Genomic DNA, 20,336 nt, shown 5'->3' on the forward strand with positions numbered 1-20,336 from the left:
CACCAGTTCAACTCCACCAATGATCCCAGTATCCCTCCCACCCCCAACCCTCCCACCCCCCCACCCTGCCTTTGCGGCAGGGCATTCCCTTTTATTCTCTCTCTTTTTGGGTGTCGTAGTTTGCAATAGAGGTATTGAGTGGCCTTCATGTTTGGTCTATAGTCTACTTTCAGCTCGAATCTTCCAACCTGAATGGGTCCTCCCAACATCCTCTACTTGGTGTTCCCTTCTCTATCTGAGCTGCCTTTTCCCCCAGCATGTGAGGCCAGTTTCCAAGCTGTGGGGCAGACCTCCTGGTCCTTATCTCTACTACTCTTGAGTGTTAGTCTCCCACTCTGTTATTTTATATTCCACAGATGAGTGCAATCTTTCTATGTCTGTCTCTCTCTTTCTGACTCATTTCACTTATCATGACTTACCATGTTGTATGATCATATATTTTAACATGCTTTCTTGAGAGAAACAGAAAAGATGAATTATTAATCATTCATATAGAGCATCATGAGTTGGCTATAGACAGTAGCTGCAACATTACCTGGAAATTTGTAGAAAATGTAAGTTTTTGGACCTAATTACAAATAAAGTAAAATAAAATATTTTAGGCATAAGACAAGCAATATGTTTTAACAAGGCTTCTGGGTGATTGTTACACCTAAAATGTAGTAAGGGCTGGAGAGAGAATACAGTGAGTAGAAAATCTGACATGACCAGGTTTGATCTTCAGTACCCCATAAATGGTCTCCTGTACCCACCAGTATGACCCCTAAGCACAGAACTAGGAGTAAGCCCTCAAACAAATAAAATTAATATTTCATTTCAAAGATATACTTCACACATTTACATGCTTTTTTTTTTTTTTTTTGCTTTTTGGGTCACACCTGGCGATGCACAGGGGTTACTCCTGGCTCTGCACTCAGGAATTACTCCTGGCGGTGCTCAGGGGACCATATGGGTTGCTGGGGATAGAAGCCGGGTCGGCCGCGTGCAAGGCAAACGCCCTACCCACTGTGCTATCGCTCCAGCCCCTACATGCATTTTTTTTTTTTTTTACAAAATCAGTTGCATCAGAATGCACAAATATAATTTTAATAGTAAGTCAGATTTTATAATAATTTTTAATTGGCAAAATGCAAAGAAACAAACTTGCCCTTACTTTTCCCACTAGTTTTTGCTTATCTTATTTATTTTCCTTCATTTCACTAAAATGCTGATTAGCTCCAGACTTAATTTAACATCTAGTATAACATTTCGACTGCAGTTAGGAGTCATAGTAAACATTTCTTTGCTTTCCTTTTAGTTTTTAAGTATTTGCAAAATTGGGGCTAGAGAGAGAGTGGGCTAGGCGCTTTTCCTGCATATAGCCAAACTGGATTCAATCTCCAGCATGGCATGTAGTCCCCTGAGCTCCACCAGGAAATATCCTTGGGCACAGAGCCATACAAGTAAGTCCTGAGCATAGCTGAGTGAGGCCCACGTATCCCATTCCTCACCAAATATTATAAAAAATGAAATTATGCAAATTGACTGAATTAATTTGATCACACAATAATTATTAGGTGCCTATAACATATGAGCTACTCTTATAGGATGGGAACAATTCCAAAGCAAAAAAAAATCCTGCCCTCGAGGAGCTTGTTGTTATTTGTCAAGATATTCTTTGTCTCTACTTACTTAGTTCTTTTAGGGCAATATCTAGGGCTTAACCTTTGTTCTACCCTCAGGGATTATTCCTGATCATTCTATAGGATTTCCAGAATTGAACCCAAGTCAGTTGCAAACAAGGCAAGTGTCTTACCTTATAGTGCTTACAAAGGCAAGTACTATGGCTTCAGCCTCTGTGCCTCTACTTTTCACTTACCAGGGTGCACACTGACTTAAAGATTAAAATAATAATTTATCAATAAGTTAAGTAATGGATAATTAATTTATTTAAATTCTTTAATAAACCACAACCTAAAAAGTAAATGTAAAATTACTGTTAAAAATAATCATACAAAAAATAATAATCATACGCAGGCAGTATTTTTAAATTCTAGTATTTGTAAAAAACATGTTCATAATTTACAGTTTTAGTAATTGTGAGTCTTAAAGTTGACATTTATAGAACTAGAGAATAACCTTAGAAATGAAGCGCATACTTCACACACAGGAGGCTATGAGTTTGATACCAGGCATAACACAGCTCCTTGAGCACTGCCTGGAGTGAACCTTGGACACTGAGCCAGGAATAATACCTAAGCACCACTTGGATCCAAAGAAAAGCAAAAATAAAATAATGTAATCATTTAGAGATTATAGGAAACCAGTATTCTTTTTACCCTTTTGCATTTAGTATTTGTGTTTATTTACATGTAGATGCTACTTTTCTGGCTATATGGTTTCCATAATCATATATATGGAATATATATGGGGAGGAGTAAGAGATTCATAATACATGATAAAGCACATTTATAAATATTAAAACAAAAATGTATTAAGTACATGAGCACACGAATATATAAATATAAACAAGGAAAAATGATATATTTTCACCATCATGCTGTAAGGAGTTATTACAACACTACTTTGGAAAAGTATTTTCTAAACTTGAATAGATATCTATAGGAATTAAGAAAAACATCTAAATGGACCATAGTGGACATGATCTCTTTTAGAATGAAGTTTAGGCATATTTGTTTCTGTGTAAATAGGCATAATAGAGATAATAGACTGAGTACTAAAAAATAAAACATGGTATGAAGGCAAGTCTTTTGAAAATAAAATGTAACTGTTTTTTGATGCTTAGGCATCTTCAGGATTTTCTAAGCACCAACTACATTGCTTAATGACATTCTTGTCAATATGCCGATGGTTCCAATAGGCTATATGATTAAAGTGTACGGAAGAAGCCTGTATTATCAACTCTGTGTAATTATACTCTATGCTACTAGCACCATGAAAATACTGTCTGAGAGCACATTTCTCCAAAGATATTCAACAGCTTAGTATATGTAGCTTATTCCATTATATTTTGCAGCATTCCATACAAAACCTTTTTATTTTTAAACCCGTGAGAACATCTATGTATTCAAAACAAAAGAAACCAATGTTGAAGAGAGGAAATTCTTGAACACTGTTGTCAAAAATGCAAATTATTGCAGCTATAGTAAAAGCAGTAAAGAGATTCCTTAATCAAGTAAAAACTGAAATATCATTTAGAATAGTATTAAAATACATAGCGATTACTTTACAAAACTACATGATAATTCTAACAATTATAAGGCAAACCGATAAATTTAAGCTTTCCTGGAGGATACTCAGTCTGAGGCATGGCCTGACAGTTTAGGCCTCAAATCCAGCATCTCAGTGCTGGGCATCAATCTCAGAACTTCACAAATGCAAACAAGTGCTTCACCACTTAAGGAGTCATATTCCTAGCCTTATACATACTTTGAAAACTAAGATAACTCCTAAGAACACTTGTGAAAGTTAGTAACATGATTAAAATTACAAAAACTTATAAAATATCAGTATTTCATTTCTGGAATCAATATCATATAGAGAAGGAACACTGTACACAGTGAAGAAATACGAAGAAAGCACACAGGTCTTAATACAAAGAGGTTAGAATATAAGGAAAATATTAAACTGGTTCAAATATATATGTTTAAAATTTCCTATTCTAAATTTAACATATTAATATCCTGATAATAGTTTTCACTATTTTATGAAGTATTTTTTTAAATGACACTGCATTTAGGTATTTTAGATTTATTCAACCAAGGTTTTAAAATTTACTTTAACTAAAAGAAGTATATAAATCTCAGTTTGTTTTTTTTCAATATCAATGTACACCTACCATTTTTATATAGTAATCTGATATGCTATGTTCAGATCTGTTTATCTGTGTAGAATCATCTAGAAATATATGTATCTGCCATTTATTTGTATAGAGCTTACTATGTATGGGGAATGTGGTAAGTTATGTATAGGGAAAATACACACATATATACATACATACACACTGTCACTGTCACTGTTATCCCGTTGCTCACTGATTAGCTCAAGCAGGCACCAGTAACATCTTCATGTGAGACTTGTTACTATTTTTGGCATATTGAATATGCCACGGGTAGCTTGCCAGGCTCTGCCATGCGGGTGAGATGCTCTCGGTAGCTTGCTGGGCTCTCTGAGAGGGGCAGAGGAATTGAACCTGGGTCGGCCACCTGCAAGGCGAATGCCCTACTTGCTGTGCATACACATATATAAAACATATATATGAAAAACCTCATTTTTTAGTATTTATGTTGTTTGCTTAATTATAAACTAAAAGAATTATCAGTCTAATCCCTAAATTTGGGAGATCCCAGATGTTAGAAGTATAGTTTTCTCTTAAACCTATACTCTTAGTATCAGACAGATAGAATAGGAGGTATGACACTCACCTTGAATATGGCTGAGCCCAGTTTGATCCCTGGCACTGTATACTGTCCCCTAAGTATCAATTACCAGCATAGTCATTCTTGGTACAAAGCCCATTGGAACATACCCTGAGAACTGCCTGCTTTGGCCCAGTCTTTCCTCAGCATAAACAAAGTAAAATACCTATATTCTTACTCACTGGAGTTACATTTTGTTTTGGGGCTACATTCATTATACTACGGGGCTATTCTTGGCTCTCTGCTTTTGGTGGTACTCAGGGGATGAAATTAGGGTTAGCTGCATTGCAAGGCTAGTATCTTTATTCCTGTACTAACCTTCTGGCCTCTAGAGTTACATTATCAAATTGTGGGGACATGAGGATAAAACTCAGGGTCTTCTTCATTGTGAGGTGTACATTCTACCATGGAGCTATACTCCTATCCTAAAATTTAGAGTTAGGACACCCAAAAGGAAGAAATGAATACAATGTTTGTGACTTCTTTTATAATTATGGCAAAAGAAGGGTCTTACAGACATTATTTCTATTAATAAAAAAAGAACCTGAGCTGGGATAGAAACATTCAAAATATGGTGATGGGAAGATGCAATGGTGGTGGGATGGTGTTTGAATATTAAATGTAATAAATTATGAACTTTATAAAAATAAAATTTAGGAAAAAAAAAAAGAAGGCACCTGAAAAGCATCTTTTTTATTAGCCTACATTTACAATTAGCACTAGTGTAAGAAGCATGTGTTAAAAGGAAAAGAAGGCAAAAAGAAACAAACACTTTGTGGAGTTTTAACTTGCCTATTTATATTATTAGAACTCTTGCTAGTTTCTTGACAGTGTAAAATCCACCACACTCACAACAACAGTAGCTGTGAAAACTGGCAGGCGATTTGGGGGAGGGAAGAACAAGTTTGAAGTGTCTATACAACTTCATAGTCAGGGTAGTGTACGTATTTGGCCTATGTTCAACCCTCTGAAAATCTCCATTCTTAGGGCTTGTCTTCTATTTGATGTGACTCAATTCCAGCTCTGTGAATAGCTCTTTTTCTAGGACATTAGTAGAAAAGCAACCAGTAGTAATTTAGGTGGTGATACAAGTTAGGAGAAACAAGGGGAATACCCCAAAAGTAAAAAAGTAAACTTGGACATGACACATCTGTAGAATACTTTGACTCTGAGAAGTTCCAACATGTTCCTGGTATTTTAGAAGGTAATTTGCTTGTGCAAAACTGTGTGACTTTCATTTCTGAGAGTCCCTGATGGTCTGCATAAGCAGAAAGTAAAGTCTAGGTAAGGCAGAGTCCTATAAACAGCTTTTTGGAAACACCAAAGGTATATTCTAATACACAGAGTCTTTCAAATAAGGTTGCAATACTGGGTTCCAAATACTGAAGAAAATATCTGTCCAGTTATATCACTCAGCTAGTCAAGCTACACTGCACAATACATAAAATACACACTTTATGAAATTAATATACAAGGGACATTAAATATACAAACAATATCAGCAAGAGTAACACAAATGACAGGGATGAATGCAGGTAGAAAATCTAATTTCCAGTTTGGCTATTATCTCAAATGTCCATTTGGCAACACATCAAAAATAACAAAAATAGAAAGAGAAAAATATGACTCTAGACAGAAATTAAAGTTGTTTATAAAAATAGTTCCTGAGACAACCTAGATGTTGAATTTACTGGATTAATGTTTTTTAAATCAATTTATAAATTTTTAAGGGCTGGAGCGATAGCACAGTGGGTAGGGCATTTGCTTTACATGCAGCCAACCCGGGTTCAATTCCTCCGACACTCTCGGAGAGCCCAGCAAGCTACCGAGAGTATCTCGCCTGCACGGTAGAGCTGGCAAGCTACCCCTGGTGCATTCAAATATGCCAAAAACAGTAACAAGTTTCATAATGGAGAGAGACGTTACTGGTGCCTGCTCAAGCAAATCTATGAGCAACGGGATGACAGAGATACAGAGACAGAGATACATTTTTAAAGATACAGAAGAAAATCTTGTCTAAAGAAACAGAAGAAAGAATGAGAATGCTAAGCAGGTAAAAATATTAATACAAAAGGACAAAGAAAGTATTAAAAGAGAAATCTGGAGTTGAAAGATACTTGAAGAAATAATGGTAAAAACCTTCCAAATTTATAAAAAGCAAAAAAAGCAAAGACTTTATATACTACTAAAATTAAGTAGGTATTGATTCAAATTAGATGATCTTAAGGTGCTAATTTTAGTTCTTAGGATAATCATTAAACAAACAAAATATACTAGAGAGGTTATTAACGTATAAGAACATAAATATTTACTATGTTAATAGTATAATAGTATGATATTATTCTATATACATTCTAGATATACATACTATAATATAATCATACTATATTAATCCAAACCACAATAAAGTATGTTACAGAAAAAAAATGAGAAACTCTCAAATATATAGAAATTAAACAATACGGTAAAAGAATCCATGATCATGGAATAAATCAACAGGCAAATTCAAAAAGGATAAGTGGAAATAAAAATACAATTTACCAAAACATATGGGGTACACCAAAGCAGAAATTTGAGAAAATTATAACACTCACAATCTGCTAACTTCTGCTCTATTTCTAGAAAGAAAACTTTATCTCATCATTGGTCAAATAAATTCTTAATCCAATGTGTGTGTATCTCATGACCTATTCATTAAGATATGCCTAAATTATGGGCTAGCACAAAGTAAAACATATAGAGTGCTTGCCTTGCATGCTGTCCTCCAGGATTCAATCTCTGGCACCCTACACGGTCCACCAAGCCTTAACAGAAATGATTTCTGAGCATTATCCCTGAGCACAGAGTAAGAAATAAGCCCTGAGCACCACTGGTTATGGCCCCCAAAAAACAAAAATAAAAGAATTCTAAACTATATAATTATATAGTAAGATATTATTTGCCAAAATGGCAAAGTATTGAAACAGTCTCTGAAGAAGATATACAAATAGTTTATCTTCTTAGATAAAAAATGGATGTAACATATCCATTCATTATATATAGATATACAAATAAATATAACAAATATAATGGATATATAGATATACATAAAGATATAGGATGTGTCTATACATAGGATACATCTATAGAACAGAATATATAGATACGATAGATATCTATATAGATAGATACAACAAATATATATACAAATGGATATAAAAGAATTAAAATTATAAGTGAAAATATAAGTAAATTCAAACCATCACTCATGGCTGATAGAACTGGCTAGAGGTTCAGCCACTTTGGAGAATATTTTGGTATTTCCTCAGGATATTAAACATGTATGCCATAGGATACAGCAATTCTCCCACTAAATATATACACAAGATAACTCAAAACATATGTCTATACAAAAACCTGTAAAGAATGTTCTAGCATTACTCATAACATCTGAAAATGGAAGGCACCCAAATGCTCATCAAAGGATTACTGGGTAAATAAAATATAGTATATCCATATGCCAGAATATTAGCTCATAAAGAGATATGAAATTCTGAGGCATGCTACAATATGAACTCTGAAAACATGCTAAATGAAAAAAGTCACACACAAAAGATTATGTATTACCCCATTACTTTTATATTAAATATACAGAATTTGTATAGAAAGAAAGTTAATTGTATTTTTTAGAAAACAGGAAGCGATAATGGGTGGGGTGACTGCTAATGACTATGGGATACCAATTTGATGAATATGTTTTAAAGTTACAGTGGTGATGATGGTGGTGATTTTGGTGAAATTATATGAATATAGTAAAATCTACTTTGTGCATTTTGTTATATAAGTTATATTCAAATGAAGCTATTTAAAAAAAAACAAAAATAATGGTTATGGGAAGTGAAAAGCTGATTATGATAAAGAAAAAGATATAAGAAAAAATGGAGAGAAGGAGACTATACAGCTTCAGGCGAGAAAAGAAGAGTCTTTAATCTGGCTATTAAAATGAAGCAAGAAATTTAGATGGTGGAAATATAGTGAAAGACAAATGAACACATATGTGACATATAAGAAATAGAAAAGTGGGTTGGAAGATAGCACAGTGGGTAGGGTGTTTGCCTTGCACGTGGCTGACCCAGCTCCCAGGTTCAATTCCCAGAATCCCATATGATTCCCGAGAACTGCCAGGAGTAATTCCTGAGTGTAAAGGCAGGAGTAAACCCTCTGTATCACCGGGTGTGACCCAAAAAGCAAAAAAAAAAAAAAAAAAAAAAAAAAAAAAGAAAGAAATAGATAAGCTTAATATATTACCAAGATAAGAACTAAGCAGCCGGAAGTACCACTGACTACAAAATGGAAAGGAACAATGAAAATTCCAAAGAAAATAGGACTTTGAGCTGTACCTACTTTCACACTCTTTGAGTTACCAAATAGTTAACAGCCTTAGGACCCATTATGATAAAGATTGTTCTAAAAAAATAGAGTTCAGAAAGAAGACGAACATCAACTGAAGAGTCAATTTATACTTAAGTAAGGACTGAAAGTTACCTGTCTACAATGAATTTTACTAGTAATTCTTAAAAGACAGGACACAACACAATCACTGAGTATTGGGTGATAATTCTAATGACTTCTCATTCCTTCACTCCTGTTCTTCAAACAGCTGTCTGTGGCATGTGGGTAGTATACTTTGAAGTCTAGCAGGTGTCTGTAATTTCCTTTCTCAAGGTCACAGGTGACTCTACCAGTGCACTAGCAAAACCACAGCTTCTGGGCTCCTTTCATCCCGTCAAACACCAAGATCCCCTTCTCACATCCAGATTATTCTCTGCTACTTAAGTCTCTGACCTTCTCAACAGCTATTAGAATCAAAGTGCCCCTACTAACAGGAAATCTACTAAGATGTTATGTTAACTTCAAATCATATCAGTTGAAAACTTCCCGGTGAGCGGATAGGATGTTTCCAAGAAAACTGTTAGAAACTGGTGTTCTTAGGTAATTTTCATGCTAACTTAGGAGGGAGAAATCTGTATTTGGCTATATTCCCTTTTCAAATGAAGGCTTGTGTGACCCTTCAAAGTTGTTAGTCTGGTCAGTCTTCCTCTTTTTACCTGTCTGCATCCTTCAATATTAACCCATTGCCAAATTCCATCCCAATTTACAGTGATGAAACAAAGATAAGATTATAATATGTAGTATGTAACAGGATTTTTTTAAACAACAAATTTCATTTATAAGTGTTAGCTGATGTTAATTATGTCTAAAAGGTTCGAAATTTCTACAGAATCTGCTGTATGCCACTAATGACATTAAATTTAATGATTTATTCAGATAAATTGATTTTAGGAGTTAACATTTTTAATTACCTACCATAAAGCATTAGCACATTCACTTTATATACTTTTAGAAGACCCTTAATATCCTGTACTATTTCTCCAGTGAAAAATGGTAATACTTTTACTTTATTGAATTACTGAGACATTAAATTGAGAAAACCTACATAAAACACTCTACACAATACCTAGTACATAGAAAGCATCCAATAAATATTAAATAAATATTAGGTCTAATCATTATTATTCAACCCTAAAAGTTTTTGAGTTATCATAGAGGGATAGTACTTGGTAGCAAACTACTTCTTCAGAACATCCACAATTATAAAAATTTTGACCATATTTTCTCAACCAAATATACATTCCAACTCCATTACTGAAAAAACAAATATCTGGCAAATAGACTCAATACAAAAGGTCATCTCCTAGAAGTCTGCTCACATTTACATAAGATAATTCCTGGTAGACATATGGTCATTAAAACTTTTAGTAAGTTTCTTTTGAAATAAAAAATGGGGGCTAAAGATACAGTAGAACAGGCAGCATGCTCGCTTTACATGCTCCGGATTTGAGTTCTGGCACCACATATGGTCCTGAGGCACCACTAGAAGTGATCTCTGAGCACGGAACCAGGGGTAAACCGTGACCACCATAAGGTGTGGCCAAAAACCCAGTGTATTTCCTCCTAAGATTAATACGATTTAAAATTTAAGCACCAAATCATTCTGTGACCCCATTATGTGGTTATACCAAGAGGTATCTATTTTCTGACTGCTGTGCTGCTATCGCTGCCAAAGTTTGATCTCTGAGGACCCTGAGATGATGACAAGATAAAGAATATCACAGGAAGAAGAAACTTGACAAACTCATACATGTTTATCAAGACAAAAAAAATCTATGGAACAGTACTGGCAGATAGTAGATGGTCATCTAGGCAGGAAATACAGAGTACTAGTTTGATAATTTTTGATTAAATTTCTCCCAGAGATGAAAATAATAATCCATAAGATGACTGTTGAATTTTTCTTTTGTTTATAAAAGAAATGAGTTTTCTTTATGATCTTCATTTGATCCTTTTATTAAAGGAATAAAATTATCTGTTAATTGAAAAAAAATTAATAATGACCAGATGTTATTTTAGGAGATATACAGGTATTGCTATTAGTTCCACAAGGCAACATATTATTAAAAAGTGGTTTTAAATAACACCCATCAAAAATTGTTTATAAAAAAGCAAACTGATCACAGGTAAAGAAATTGTTGCTGTTTTTATTCTCACTGTATAGTATTTTTCTATTCTTCTAAATACAGGCAATTATTAAGTGGAATTATAGCATTTATAAATATAAATTTTGGAGAGTTATAACCATACATTTAAAAAATTCAGAATTCAAAATAAATTTGACAGGCTGTAGAGTGAGTAAAAAATAAAACATGAAATTCAACAATGATAAAGGAAATGAAGAAAATATTTGCACTTAAATCAGATAACATCTAAGGATTACTAGGTGCAAAACAGTATATAAGTTTGGAAATTATGGGAGATATGTTTTGATAGAATATCTTCAAAGCATCAAGGAATTATGGTATATCAAATTCCCTGTTAAACGTAATATCTAGCTATAAAAAATCCAGATTGCTACATTTTCCTATTACAGTTAGAAGACAAGTCCAGTTTTATCCATCCAGTTTTCTCAAAGAATAAACAATGAATAGGAATAATAAACAGATAATTAAAAATGAATATATACACGCCCTCTCCAGATGGAGCCCTGGCGACACTGAGCTTCTACTAACACGGCTCTGGTATGGGGACTGGACATCTCCAAACCTGGGGGGGTGGGGAACTGGAACAGGGTGGCGCCAGCCCAGTTTCCAATTCACCCCGGCCGCAGGAAGTCATGCCCTTGACCCGCCCTTGGCACCATCTTGCCACAACCAGCAGTGAACAATTCGGGCCATTCCGGCATCACCGCAAGCTGGAGAAAGCTCCAGACCCCAGACTGGGCTAACAACACCGGGGTGCCAGATGGAGAAGGTACAGCCAGCACGCCTTCTCCAGATGGAGCCCCGGCGACACTGAGCTTCTACTAACATGGCTCTGGTATGCGGGACTGGACATCTCCAAACCACGTGGCTGCATACACAGCCGTGTGACCTTTCCAGATATACAAAATATATGCTCTGGAATGGCTCTGCCACCCCTGAACATCCATTATCCCAGAGGCACATAAACCAATGTCAGAATGCAGCGGCTGCTGGCAGATATACTCCTGGACTCTGAACTAAGCTATGGCTCTGTGCAGCCCTGGCAGGGGAAGGGTTTCTGTTCCTTGGCCTTTCCCCCCCAGCGATAGCCACCATTCAGAATCAACTGGACAGAGAGGTAGGAGTTTGCAATGATGGGACGGGATTCATGGGGAATTTTGTGATGGGGAAGGCAGAACCGGCCCTGCCTCCTGCCCAAATGAGACCCGAGCGGTCGCCCTTAGACAGCTCCTCTGCTCCTGAACAGCCATGATCCCAGCACCATAGAAACCAATCTCGGAATGCAGCGGCTGCTGGCAGAAATACCTCTGGACTTAATGCCAGAATTCCAAATCTGGGCGGCCGCTTTCGTGACCGTGCAACATCATATGCTCTTTGTTACCAACAATAGAAAACGTACAATCTAATGGTGTCATTTTGACAGGTCTGACTGTTGGGGGTAAAACACCAAATAACAATAGTGAGTTTCCTGTCGAAAATTGAATGTAATCAAAGTAAGGAAAGAGTAAAGTGATAATTATCTGCCACACAGGCAGAGGGGGAGTGGGAGTGGGGGTATGCTGGGGTTCTTGGTGGTGGAACATGTATACTGGTGAAGGGATGGGTGTGTGAGCATAGTATGACTGAGACTCAATCCTAAAAGCCCTGTAACTTTTCCCATGGTAACTCAATTAAAAAGTAATAAAAAAACAAATCCAGTTAACTTGGAAGCCAACCTCACATGCTAGGTGAAGAAGCAGCTCTGATAGAGAAGGGATCACCAAGCAAAGGGTGCTAAGCGGGCCCACTAGGGATGGGAGATACAGGCTAAAAATAAGACTATAGACTGAACATGATGCCTACTTAATAGCTCTGTAGCAAACCACAACACCCAAAAAGAGAGAGAAAGCAAAAGAGAATGCCCTGCCATGGAAGTGGGGTGCGGTGAAGGGGACAGGGTGGGGGTGGTGGGAGGGATGTTGGGAACATTGGTGGTGGAAAATGGGCACTGGTGGAGGGATGGGTACTCGATCATTGTATGACTGAAACGCAAGCATGAAAATTTTTTAAGTCTGTAACTTTATCACACGTAATTCACTAATAAAAAAAATCCAGTTAAAAAATGAATATATTCAGCATAAAGTTTTTAAACCTTTTGCTTCTGTAAAATCATCTTACTATAAATTGTGTGCACTCTTATTCTTTGATCTTTGGCCCAACTGTTATTCAAGTCTTAGAACATTTCAGTCATTTTTAAGTTCCAAACTTTATTTATGTTCAATTTAGAACCTGCCTACTTTAGATAAGTCTTCCCAAACCACTAGAGTTCTGGAACATTCTAAAGCGCTCAAGGCCTATCCTATACTTACGTTGGGTCATGTGTCATGTGCAGTTAGTATGTTGTTCTCCTGTCTTCATAGGTTTTCTCCAGGGTACTCTGATTTACTTTCACATACCAAAGATGTGTACTGGTTCACTGGTGGTCTCAATAGTTTCAGTGTGAATGAGTGTGTGTGTGTGTGTGTATGTGTGTGTGTGAGAGAGAGAGAGAGAGAGAGAGAGAGACAGACAGACAGAGACAGAGACAGAGAGAAAGAGAAAGAGAGAGAGAGAGAGAGAGAGAGAGACAGAGAGAGAGAGATGTGCATCTTGCAATGGAAAGGCATCTTGTCCACAGCACTAGGTATCCTTGATTTGAACTGGATTGTTTAAAATAAAAGAATGAATGAATGAACAGATATGTAGCACTGTAGTACATAGTCCTGCTGTTCATTGATTTGCTTGAGAGGGCACCAGCAACGTCTCCATTATGAGACTTATTGTTACTGTTTTCGGCATATCGAATACGCCATGGGTAGCTTGCCAGGCTCTGCTGTGCAGGCAGGATACTCTCAGTAGTTTGTCAGGCTCCCCGAGAGGAACAGAGGAATCAAACCCGGGTCGGCCACGTGCAAGGCAAATGCCCTACCCGCTGTGCTATTGTTACAGTCAGATATAAAGTACTGTTAAATATTAAAAAGGATGTGGGTCGTCTGCATAAACTCACAGTTACAAGAACTTAAAGAGAACTTAATGTACTTGGGACAAGGTACTTTAACGACATATCAGATATTCCGTGTTATTCTAACTTTTGTTCATTTCATGTATTGAAATTTAACTGTTTACAGTCCACTGTTCTAATGAGATTAACAGTTAATAAAAACACATAAGAAGTATTTTAACCTTTCTTTTATTTTTACATACCAGTCACATACCTAACCAGTGCTTGCTGTAGGATTTTGCTATGAATATTGTATACCTAAAGTTTTTTGTAACTGAGAAAACAATTTAAATTATACCACTATTATAACAGTCACTGGGACTAAGAAATTTTCTAAATTTACTAAAATGGTTTTCATGTACAAATATTTAGCAAAATAAAGAGTAAAATAGGAAAGAAAAGTCCAAGAAAGACCTAAATGTCAGTGGTGTGTGCTAATGAAAAATTAATCAACATACACTTCATAGTTTATAATGTTTGGAGAAAAAAAACATTGTGCAGATGCCTAAAACTATTATGGACAACTCATATGTGGTCTTAAAAGAGAACTAATTTTGTATTTATATTTAAAACTTGAATTACTCTGAATAGCTACTTTGCTGATAGGATGAAAGAAAAATTTTTTTTATTACTTCACTTATACAAGCTTATAGTTATCAGTTCTCTCTCCACCCTGCAATTATCTACAGGAAGAGATTGCCCATAGGTTCTATTTTATGAGTTTTATAGGGGTACAGTCACCAAAATTTACATGCTATGAATTCCTGGAAAATTCTACAGATTAGAGAAAATAATGTGCTTTTTCTCTGGATCAAAGGCAGTTCACTTAAGCTCATGTATGTAATCCAAAAAAAACTGCATCAAATATGTCACAATGTGAAATGGGCATATTTTACAAAAATATATGGATGAATTAAGTTATACTAGCATGAATATATAAGACTTGTAAAAATATTGAATGTGTTAAATGTTGATAAATGTAGCAGTAAGGTAAAATTAATCTAAAACATATTCAAAATAAAGTTTAAATAGTATTATTCAGATAAGTAATGTGTGCATGAGTTTATTGCTAATAATAAATAGTATTAAAGACTTTAGACATATTTTATAGTAACAAACACTATAAAACAATAAACTTTTACTACTGATAAAAAATAATGTAACAAAAGTTAGCAGTCAGATAAACTTAGAAATTTACTCAGAAAATTTAGGAATACAACCACAGTATGTATTAAGTTGACTTTATAATGATGTAGTCTAAACTAATATTTGAATTTCCAATCAAATGGGGATGCTTTACATCCTAAGAATTAATGCAATACTTAAGACAAATGACAAAAGTGTTTCACAGCTATAATACTCTTCAGGAAAATGTAAATTTTGTTCCAACCCGATGTAGTGTATGTTTAGGCTTTTGTGAAATGCAAGATAAAATTTCCTGAGTTGCTCAAATATCCATTTATCAAAAGAAAATTTATCTAATGAGACTATAGGATCACTGTGTAACATAAGAATGAGCAATATTAGTCTTGTACATATGGAATACAGAAGTTTTTCAAAATTCAGCAATTTCATGAAAAACAGACGACAATGAATATTTCAGTTTTATTACATCAGTTGTCGTGGAAGAGATTAAATAAGAATTCCCAAATCACTTAAGAAAACTCAATGTATAGTCAACATGGAATTCTATGCTTGAATTCTACCAGAAAATATAAAAAGCTAGGGGAGTTGCCATACAAATGCTTATATATGGAAGGGAAGATATGTTTTAACAATGTCCTCATGTAATAACTTGAAATTAAAATCAATGTCAGGGAACACTTCCTTATGCTGGTTTGCTTTCTCTTTGATTTCGAAGTAAGTCCTTCAAAGTAAATATGGAACTCAAGTCTGTGCTGACTTAACTATTAACTTTTATACCTGCCTGTCAGAGTTCAGAGAATGACCTCTGATTAATCTAAGTTTGATATTATCTTCATCTCGCTGGAGGCTATAAGCAGGTGCAGCCATTAGTTCTTAAAGTGGCATCATCTAATTATTTTCACCCTTCTAATATTATGATTGTCTCATGTTGGTTTTCCTATAGACAGTAGACTAACTGAACAGAATATCATTAAAGATAAAAATCAGTGAGAAGCTTAACACTTAACTATCACATGTGAACTGAAATGCTAAATTTAAAGAAAAATTTAAAAAACAATAACTTATGAGTGAGATAAAAGGCTACTTATATGAAATAATCAGGTTGGTAGGTATTTTTGCTCTGCAATGCTAAATATCACATCACACATGATCAATTTCCATGATGTTCTGAGATTATGTCCAAATAAATAAAAATGCTGGTAAGCTTTCTCATGCAAAGATGAGGACATATTTTAAATTTTGCAGATTTAGATAGCATTCTTATCCATTTACAAGTTTAAAAAATTAAAAATGTATTCAGCTATGAATAAAGAACTCAGCATGCAAAAAACAAATGAAATGAAAGAAAAAAGGAGGAAAGAAAGTAGGAAGAAAGAAGAAGGAAGAAGGGAGAGTGGGTAATTACAGCCAGATTTTAAAAAATGGCCTGGGCTGGAAAGATAGCTCAATAGACTGGAGTGCACTGTCTGAATGGAGGAGAGGGGCATTTGATTCCCAGCACAGCACGGTCCACTGAGCATTGCCACAAGCAATCCTAAGCACTGAGCTGGGAAGGCAGACTTTAACTCCCAAGCCAAGAGCAAATAAAAGAAACATAAGTGTTGATTATCTTTGGTGAAAAAAAATTGAGTCATGTGCATATATATACACATATATATGAAAAATATATATTTTAAAATTTCTATTAAAGGCCTCTCAAAAATTGACATGGTCTTATGTATATGATAAAAAATAAGCATTCTTCCCTCCAATAAAGGCTCATGAAATAATGGAAAAACAAGAAAAACATAACAAAAGCAAGTGAGAGAGAATAAAGAACCATGAGACGGAGATGGTTTTATTGTTGGGCTACAACTATTAAATATATAAATATATGCCATTAATTTGTGATATTACATTATAATGCTGTAGGGCCACACTATAATTCATTACCATATATTGATTAAAAAGTTCTTGGGGAATTCCAACATTAAATACTAAGAAACACATCTTTTATTTATATAGATGCCTGAAAAAATTTTAGTATAATACGAAGTTCAATTTATAAACATATCACCTTGTTAAATTTTTTAACATCCTTCTTTCATCTATTTTCTAAATATTTTTTTCTTTCAAACCCTTTAGAGGAAAATGAAGGCACAAAAATAGAAAGAATGGGAATCAGAAAAATTATCCTCCTAGGAAAGTGGATTAAAGACCCCAATATCACACCTAAATCCATAAGGTACATGGAGGAAAATATAGGCAGAACCCTCCATGACACTGAAGCTAAAGGTCATCTATAAAGATGAAACACCACTTGACCAAGCAAGTGGAAGCAAAGATGAACAAATGGGACTACATTAAAATAAGAAGCTTCTGTACTTCAAAAGAAATGGTGACTAAGATACAAAAGACAGCCCACAGAATGGGAAAAATTATTTACCAAATACCCATCAGATAAAGGGTTAATGTTACTGTCACTGTCATCCCGTTGCTCATGGATTTGTTCGAGCGGGCACCAGTAACGTCTCTCATTGACTTATTGTTACTGTTTTTGGCATATCCAATATGCACTGGTAGCTTGCCAGGCTGTGCCTCTCGGGCTCGATATTCTCGGTAGCTTGCCAGGCTCTCCGAGAGAGGCAGAGGAATCGAACACGGGTCGGCAGCGTGAAAGGCGAACACCCAACCGATGTGCTATCGCTCCAGCCAAGGGGTTAATATCCAAGATATATCTGGTAGAACTTTACATGAAAGTACTTCAACCCCATCAAAAAATGGGAGAAGAAATGAACAGAAAGTTCCTCAAAGAAATAAAAATGGCCAAAAGGGACATGAAAATTTCTCACATTGCTAATGGTCAGGGAGATGCAATCAAAACAACAATGAGATGTCACCTTATACCACAGAGACTGGCACACACCAAAAAGAGTAAGAACAATCAGTGCTGGCAGGAATGCAGGGAGAAATGTTGACTGGTCCAGCGCTTTTGGAAAAAAAGCATATAGCACCTGGTCCAGACGGAGGTCAGAACCTGAACACCTGAAGAATCTGCCGCCAGTACTCGTCAATACACTGGCTCGGCTCTTCACACGCTACCAGTCTGAATGCAAAGTTCCATCCCAATGGAAAACCAGCAGGACTGTCCAAGAAGGGAGACATCCATGACATCAGCAACTATCACCCGATCTGCCTGTTGCCCATTATCTACAAGTTGTTCACTCGAGTCATCCTGAATAGCACTGGCAGAACACTAGACGAAGGACAACCATGCGAGCAAGCGGGGTTCTGAAAAGAATTCAGCACCATCAACCATATCCACATAGTTACCAAGCTCATTGAAGTTTGATGAGAGTTCAAGATGCTGCTTTGTCTAAACATTCATTGATTTAAAGAAGGCATTTTTGATTCTGTTGAGACTGAAGTGGTCATTGAGGCCCTAGCCAAACAGGGCATTCAAACTCAGTACATGAGGATCCTCTGTGAGCTGTATTATGGATTCACCACCAGGATCTCACTGTTCTATAAGGAAGTGATCATCAACATAAAGAGAGGAGTTCGGCAGGGCGACACCATTTCACTGAAACTCTTCAGTGCCACCCTCGAGAATGTCATACCATGACTGGAATGGGAAGGAATGGGAGTAAAGATAGACAGTCGGCAACTACACCACCTCTGCTTCGCTGATGACATTGTTCTAATAACACTAAGCATTAGCCAAGCAGCACGAATGCTGGCCGACTTCGTGAGTGTGGAAAGGTCGGACTGCAGTTGAGTCTCACGAAGACAATGTTCAGGAGAAATTGACTAGTTCCTGATGTTCCATTTGCCCTCAACAGAACGAACATCTCTGAATGCAGCAGTTATGTGTATCTAGGTTGAGAACTCAACATGACAAATGACCTGGCACCTGAACTTCACAGGATGAAGAGAGTAGCGTGGAACGCCTTCAAGAGCATCAAAGAAGTTGTTTAGAGGATGAACAACCTCAGGCTCTGGGCACATCTTTTCGACTCCATGTTCTTCCTGCACTAACATACACCTCAGAGACCTGGGCCCTACGAAAACAGGATGAAAAGGCTATTTGGGTCTCCCAAAAAGGAATTGAAAGAGCTATGCTTGGAATATCATGTTTCACTTAAGTGAGAGAAGGAATCCGGAGTTCCGACCTTCGTCGACGATCAAAATCAGATGGGCCAGACACGTAATGCAATTTAGAGATGACTGATGGACTAGATTCCATAGGGTGTCAAAATAACACGTGGCTGCCCACTTATGAGATGGTCAGACTTCGTCAAGACCCTGAATGAACCATTTGAGGCTCTTTGTATTCTTTTTTTTTTTCTCTTTGTGTTGTTGGAGCGAGCTGACACCATTAAGCTACACTAACACAACAGGGATGAATGGAGACATTACTGTGCCCACTCGAGCAAATTGATGAGCAACAGGATGACAAGTGATACAAGTGATTCATAATTGCCAATTTTCAATTTTAGTATTACAGAATAAAATTTACATAATTCTAGAGCTTTTCTTTTAGCATACTTACTAAAGAAAACCTGGAACACATAGTAAAGTACATTTTATTATTATGATGATGAAAAATTGCTTATCTTTTTCAGATACTAATATATTAAGTAATCAGAAAAGCTGAATAAAAAAAGATTACAAATAAATATTTCAGGGAGCAAATATTATCATGAAAATCCACATATAGGTTTTTTTTTTTTTTTTGCTTTTTGGGTCACACCCGGTGATGCACAGGGGTCACTCCCAGCTCTGCACTCAGGAATCACCCCTGGCGGTGCTCAGGGGACCATATGGGATGCTGGGATTCGAACCCGGGTCGGCCACGTGCAAGACAAACGCCCTACCTGCTGTGCTATCGCTCCAGCCCCAAAATCCACATATAGTTTAATATCTCCATTTTCTTAAAAATGGTCTATTCAAATCATTGTCATTAAAATTTCATTTTTTAATGAAATTTACATGAAATTTTCATTTTAATGAAATTTACATTTAAATTTCATTAAAAATTTCATTTTTTTAATGAAATTTACATGAAATTTTCATTTTAATGAAATTTACATTTACATGGAGTACTTGAAAAACCAACTATATAAAAGTATGAGAAAAAATTATACTTAGTGAAGAGTAAGATATATTCTAGTCTATCTTCTTATACAAATCATT

General features: G+C 35.8%; 1 protein-coding gene across 10 annotated transcripts in view; it reads right to left on the minus strand.

Annotated features, from left to right (window-relative positions):
- Nucleotides 1-20,336, minus strand: part of AHI1 (Abelson helper integration site 1) — a 216,703-nt gene that overhangs the window by 68,253 nt on the left and 128,114 nt on the right. The gene's annotated exons all lie outside the window — the stretch shown is intronic.

The sequence above is a fragment of the Sorex araneus genome, chromosome 4 (assembly GCF_027595985.1).
Source record: "Sorex araneus isolate mSorAra2 chromosome 4, mSorAra2.pri, whole genome shotgun sequence".
NCBI lineage: Eukaryota > Metazoa > Chordata > Mammalia > Eulipotyphla > Soricidae > Sorex > Sorex araneus.